The sequence below is a fragment of the Delphinapterus leucas genome, chromosome 11 (genome assembly GCF_059928025.1).
Source record: "Delphinapterus leucas isolate spDelLeu-1000000601 "Yukka" chromosome 11, BTC_Dleu_Yukka2, whole genome shotgun sequence".
NCBI classification, from domain to species: Eukaryota; Metazoa; Chordata; class Mammalia; order Artiodactyla; family Monodontidae; genus Delphinapterus; species Delphinapterus leucas.
The window spans coordinates 88,341,011-88,348,282 of record NC_143139.1 but is presented as its reverse complement, the minus strand read 5'-3'; positions in this window follow the sequence as shown (position 1 = coordinate 88,348,282).

Sequence of the window (7,272 nt, the reverse complement as noted above, 5' to 3'; positions counted from 1 at the left end):
AAAACCAGGAGAGCAACACGCTCAGGTGTGTGTCCTACGAAAATGTCTCTGGGCAACGTGGAGAGGAGACTTGAGAGGCAAGGCAAGAACCCTGCCCCCAGATGGAGGCACCCTTGGACAGGTGAAAAGTTAAGTAGGAAACCACAACTCATGAGCTGTCAGGAGATGCTGTGTGAGGAATTTCCACATGAGCCAGACACCCTGAAGGTGACAGGAATGGAGGATGGGAAGAAATTGTGAGGAAGTGGGATTTGAGTTGGAATTTTTGAAGGGCAGTTTCCTAAGCATGGGGAGTGGTGTGGACAGAGTGCAGTATGAATGGATGGAAGATGAGCGTGGGGTCAGCAGGACCATGGACCTGGGCAGAAGGTCGTCCTAGGAGCACAGAGGTGTCGGAGCTAAGAGGAGGCCCAGGCCACTTTCTGGGGAGCACTGAGCCGCAGGGGAAGAAGTATGAACTCCTGCCTGTAGGCAGTGAGGCTGCTGGAGGATTTTGAACAGCAGAGTGGCAGGAGGGAAGCAGGATTTCAAGATTAGCACAGGAGTGGGATGTAGATGAGGGTGGCGGCGGGAGAGGGACCTTCCCCCCCTAAGTTGGAGAACATGCACTGCCCGCTTTCAGGCCACATCCCCCCTTCCAGATAATTTTGGTTTGTACACACAATGTGGTCCCATATTTTTTTAAAAGGAGAGATTTCACACAAAAAGATTTCATATAAAAGGTAGGTTTCTAGCTGCATTTGAAAATCAGAGGATTTGGTAAGACTGGACCAAGTATTTCCATGTGGCCACCATATGCTGGAGTTGGTCACAATTGCCCCCTATAGGTGCAGCCTTGAGTTTCATTGGAGTTTTTCCCATAGCAGTCCTGCTTTATTTATTTTTGGTGCATGGTGAGTTTTAGAAATTTTTGAATGAGCCATCAGCATTTAAGTAACTGAGAATTTCTTATAAATATCCAGATTTGGGCTTCTTTAGAAAGGCATTAGGGCTACCTGGGACCTCGTTCCTAGGAGGCCGTAACGTCTAGAGCTTAGGCTATTTTCCATTTCACCAGTCCCCACTTCTCCCAGCTCTCCACAGAGGCCTGCGTTAGCTGCCGTCTGTCATAGAGGCTGTGCTCTCCTACAGGAAGACAAAATGTTTCTAGCGCTCAAGTTGTTATCAAAAGTGGGAAAATGAAAGGTAGAGTAGGGGACGTGCCTGCTCCTAAAAAAGGTTGGAGAGAACATTGTGGAAATGAAGAATATTCCCGTGTTTAATTTGGAAACAAAGAGAGTATGTGTTAGAAGAAGACCACCAAGGACACTGCTAGAAAAGACTGGCCGCTCCCCTAGCCTGATGTTACCTGCTTGGGCCCTGTTGGCATTTAGCTTGGGAATCCGGGGACAGAGGCAGGGGGGGTCACATCACACTCAGCACTCAGCAGTCTGGATTCTGTGCTGCAGAGGAGCAAGAGGAGGGGTTTGTGACCAGGGCTTAGGAGCTAAGGGTGTGCTGAGACGTCCTGGGCATGAGGCAATAGGAGGCAAAACCAGAGTGAGAGTGGGGAGTGGGAGTGTAGGGGGAAACCCTATACACTTCTGGAGCGGGAAGTCAGCTCCCTACATAGGGGGTCAGAGAGAAGAATCGCAGATGACTTCAGGGTGACAGATCCTGGGTTCCTGGGGGCATGGGAGGTGCCTTAACAGAAGTCAGGAGATCCACACTGGGGGAGGCTGATGACTTAGGGTCCAGGCACAGTGAATCTGAGGTGATAAGGATGGTGCTGGTAGCACACTGGCTATGTACATCAGCTTTGAAGCACTCAGGTCTCATGTGGACCTTGTTTTTGTTGTGCTTAATCTCTCGGTGCCTTAGTTTCTTTTTTTAAATTTATTATTTACTTTATTTTTATTTATTTATTTTCAGTTGAAGTATAGTTGACTTACAATATTATATTAGTTTTAGGTATACAACATAGCGATTCGATATTTTTATGGATTATTGGTGCCTTAGTTTCTTGAAAAATAAGGCTATTGATAATCTCCCTCCTATAGGGTCATTGTAAGGATTAAAGATTAACGTAATTAAAAGCCTAAAAATGACTCCTGGTGCAGAGGACGTGCTCTGTTCCACTACTGCCTGTGAGGACAAGGTGGGTGAACCCACTGAATGGAGGCGATTTCATGGGGCAGGGAACCAACACTGGGCCTTGGAGAAGAGCCACAGTGGGGGAGAAGACACAGTGAGGAGCCGGGAGGAGGCAGCTGGGAAGCAAGGGGAGAGCGTCTTTAGGGCAGGGACAGTGAGGATCATGCTACAGAGGCCACGAGGACCAGGGTGAATTTGCCCCCCAGAGGACTCTTGGCAATGTCTAGAGACATTTTTAGTTGTCACAGCTGGGCATGGAGGTGCTACTGCATCTGTTGGGTGGAGGCCAGGGATGTGCCTCACCCTACAATGCACAGGACAGCCCCCACAAGGAAGAATTATCCAGGTCCAAAGGTCAATAGTGCAAAGAGTGAGAAACCCTTCTCTAGAGCCAACAGCTTCCAGGTTTGACTCGTGGTTCCACCAACAATGGCTGTGTAACCTCGGCAAGTTCCATAACCACTCTGTGCCTCAGTTTCCTTATCTGGAAAATGGGGATGAAAATAACAGCTGCTTAACTGATTGAAGATATGCAGAGGGCTTAGAATAGAGGCTCATTGTACATTAGCTGTTATTAGAAATCAAGGAAATTGAGGGCATAGCAGAGTCCATTTGATCCTGGAGTTTGGCGTTTCGGATTGATCTCAGTGTGATTTCACTAGGGTGGAAAGGGGAATGGCAGCCAGATGCACAGGGTGATGGAGATGGGTATGTGGGAATTGGGGCTAGCAGGCACAGACAGTAGCAACTGGAGGAAGTGGGGGAATGGCTAGTTATGGTTGCCAGGCCAAGTGAAGGGGGTTGTTTTACATTCAGTTATTTATTTATGCCAATCAAAAGTTCTGGTTATTGCCCAAACCACATGATAACAAAAAAGGAAATTTTCAAAACGAAAGAAATCACCTGCAGCCTCACCACCTTAACAAATTAACAATGTTCCCGCTCCCCTTCCAGGCCTATCATTTTTACAGTGCTTTAGTCATTACACAGATTTTCTTTTCTATTGTTTTATGTCACATGAAATTGTCCTATAAGCGTTTTCCATGATGTTACATCATTGTTAGATTTATCGCTTTTTTCCAAAATGAAGATAAACCTCATTGTTTTTTCCTAGTTGTAAAAATGCTTTGTGCTCTTTTTTTTAAATGCAGGTGGTACCAAAAAGTCTGAAGAAGAATGTAAAAACCCCCATTTTCCATCCCACCCTACAGAGATAGCCAGCTTAGCATTTGTGGTGAACATCCTTCCAAACAAATCTCCGTGCATTATTCTTTTTGTTGATTTGTTAACTCTTTTACGTAAATATGAACATTACTGTCATTCATTTTCAACCTTTGAAGCGCAGGTTTTCTTATTGTTGGAGTCGGGGTTGTTGTTTTGGGAAGTGGGGGGGGGCTGTGGATGGATACACACAAGAACAAAGAAAGCCAGGAAGCTGCTAGAAAGAGGAAATATTGCGGTTGTGCAGAGTATTCGTTTCCTGAGGCTGCTGTAGTAGCTAAGTACCAGAGGCTGGGCGACGTACACAACAGAAATGTATTCTCTCACGGTTCTGGAGGCTGGAAGTCAGATCAAGGTGTCAGCAGGGCCATGCTCCCTCTCAAGGATCTAGGTGAGGATCCATCCCTGTCTCTTCCTGGCTTCTCTTGGTTGCCAGTAATCCCTGATGTTCCTTGACATGTGGACACATCACTCCAACCTTTGGCTCCTTCATCACATGGCATTTTCCTCTTCCTCTCTGTGTCTGTGTCCAGATTTACCTCTTCTTATAAAGATTCCAGTCATTGGATTAGGGCCTGCCCTACTCCAGTATGACTCACCTTAACTTGATTAAATCTGCAAACACCTATTTCCAATTAAGGTCACACACACACACACACACACACACACACACACACACACACACACACACACACACACACACACACACACACACACACACGTAATGGGGCTCAGGACTTCAATGTATCTTTTGGGGGGGACACAATTCAACCCATAACATGTGGGATCCCCAGGGTGGTGGAGGAGGAGGATGGAGCAGCAAGGACTCCTTCTCTGAAATGAAAGGGAAGGAAGAGACTAGGGTAAAGAGACAGAGATTCTGAGGCTGAGAAGGGAGACAAGGAAGCCTACTTCCTCCAGCAACTCGTGTCTGTGTTTTATTAACCTCCTAGTAGTTTACAAAGAGAGCCCCAGGATTCATCAGAGAGCCTGGCTGTTCATAAACCCTGCCGGGCCCCTTCCCCACCGTCATCCCGCCGTGCAGCTGGCAGCTGCTGTGCGGGCCCCACAGACCTCACTGCAGCATCCTGTTGTCTGCCTCTCGCCAGATTCCTGGTTGGCTGCCACCTACTTTCTTTTCGGCCTGGACTAATTTGTTGCAGTCCTCAGACTGGCGGGAAGCATCGCTAATTCCCAAAGTCCTTCCACATCGCCCACTCAAAGCCCTCCGTCTGCCAAGTGTGCACATCTCCTCTGTTCTGTCCTTGCTGGAGGTTATGGTCCCTAAGCCTTCAGGAGTGTGGCCATTCCCCCTCCCCTTTTCCTCAGGACACCTGTTTTTGCGGGCTTCCTCAGTTCTCTTGGTCTCCTTCCCACAGATTTGGTACCTGAGGTTGAATTTTCAGAGGGGGAGGGGAATGGGGAAGGATTGTGAGAAATGTGGAGAAGTTACAAGGACACCCGAAGTCTCTGCTGGTGGACTCAGATGTCAGGAAGTCCAGAGCCTTCCCAGGTGTGGCTGGGGTTAGGTCTGAGTGTGATGGGTAAACATGTGACCAAAATTAGCAACATTGTCACCCTTAGTCAGCCTGGCTCTCCCGGGAACAGGGGACTGTTACAAAATAGTAGTCAAGTGGCTGAGAATAATGAGGCTTCTGCTTATTAGCTTAGGTCCCAGGCAAAGCCCAGCCAAAAATGTTTTCTTGCCACCACAGGCTTCTGCATATTGAGGGAATTATTACACTTCTCCAGTGGTTAAAAGTCACTCAGCCTTTGGCCCCCTACCTCTTGACGCTGCCTGGATCACCTAATAATCTCCAAGCAATGCGTCACCTGTCCCAACTCTACCATTTAATTATATGTTGTCTTTGATTTCCTCTCCAGTGTCGACTGCCACTTTTGAGAAAGACCTGGGATCAGAAACCCAAATAATATAGCTCATATTAAGTCTAAATAACAGGAAAACCCAAGTACAGCCTCCAGCCAGGATGTGCCAACTTGTTTGGGACTGAAGGAGGTCTTCTTGCTCAGGCATGACAGACACAGGGTGTGGGCCCAGTGGGTCTGTGGAGACAGAAGAGCAGGAGGGGGTCATGAGAGTTGTTGGGAATTTCTACCTATAGCCTCATGTCTTGCCACCACCTTATCAGACCTCATACTCCAACCATGCAACCAATTGCAAACTTTGCCACTTCTTGCCAGTATCAGCCAGAGCAATAGTGATGGGAAGCGCCAGAACCCATTCAAACTAGTGTAGGCAAAAGAGACAACTTAATAGCTCACATAACTCAGAAGATAAAGATGGCTCTGGTGTCAGGATCCAGGGGCTAAGTGATGCAGGCAGGCTTTTGTCTCCCTCCTTGTGTTGTTCCTAGTGGCACTTCTGGTACAGGTGGGATCCCTCCATGGAGCAGGAAAACGGTGTTCATCAGCCCCACATGACGTCACTCCAGCTTAGCTGGCCCCTCAGAAGAGGATTGTGACGGGCCCATTTTACATCAGCAACACAATCCTTAGACCAGTTAATGCCCAGGGAAATGTGGTTCTCTGTTTGCAGAGGACTTTATCACGGGGTCTGTTTCCCCCCAAAAAGAAGGCTACTGAGAAGCTAAAACAAAACCAGCACAGTCCATTACACCCGCCACTTCAGGGGTTCGTTCATGCAGTTGCAGGTGCCATTCCCTCTACCTGGAAACCTTTAAAACCCTGTCCACCTGACAAACCCCTACTTTTCTTCCATGACCCAGCCAGCACACACTCGTCCACATCCTCCCCAGACAGAGGGCCACCTTAGTGTTTCATACATGCCTCTGTTATTTCACTCACTCACTTTTTCTTTTGTTCTTTTAGCAAATCCTTATCTTTTAGCTTTGCACCCAGCTCCTCTAGGACTGTGAGTTTCATGAAAGCAGGGATTGTGTCCCAGTCATCTCAGGATCTCAGCCTCTACAGGGATGCTTGGTCTGCTGTCAGGCCCAGAAGCTACTGACCACATCCTTGGGTGTTGGGGTGACATGCAGGATGTGGCTGTTCCCTGACTGGATAGAGAACCTTGGGTGCTGGGTATGGAGGGAGGAACTAAGTGCTGGAGTCACTGACTTTTCTGCTTTCCATGCAAATCCCTTGTATCCCAGGCTGTCTGGAAGGACACTGTGCATTCTGTGCATCAACCAATGGCAGAATTTGAACTGTGACACATGCCTGGTTTGCAGTGATACATTACACATGGAGAGTGTTTATTTCTCACATATTGTATCTGAGAATCTTAAGCAGTCATGGGGTCTGACTTTCATTCTCTGGGGTTAAAACCTTCTTGGTGATGCTAACATACCTCTAGGAACACAGGACTCATTACCTTGTAAGGCAGCCCCCTGGTTATTAGGGGCCACATGTTATCTCCTGGCTGCTTTGGCCATCAACCCTAATTCTCTTCTCTAGGGCCACAAGGAAAGAGGTCACTCCTTTTTCCACTTCGTGTTCACTCATTCTTTCCTGTGTACATGAATTCATTAACTTCATCGTTCATTTAAAAATATTGATAAGGCCTATTTTGTCCAAGATGGGCAGGTCCCCTGTTCTCATTGAGCTGACATCTTTAGAGGGGAGAGACAGACAATAAACAACTTAACATATAAACAGGAGAAATACAATTGTCATAAGAGGTGTGAAGAAAAGAAAATAGGGCAATATGAGGGTTGCGGAAAATTTCAATAGAGCGAACAGGACAGGTGTCTTTCAGGAAATGAATTTGAGCCAATGAGTGATAAGAATGAGGCACCCACGAACAATTTGGGAAAAGAGCATCCAGGTTGAGAATTAGAGGGAGGAGCCGTTGTCAGTGTGGTTTGGGTGGAGGTGAGGGAGGGGATAAAGTAGAAATGAGGATGGAGAGGTGGGCAGGGACCTTGTAGCCATGGT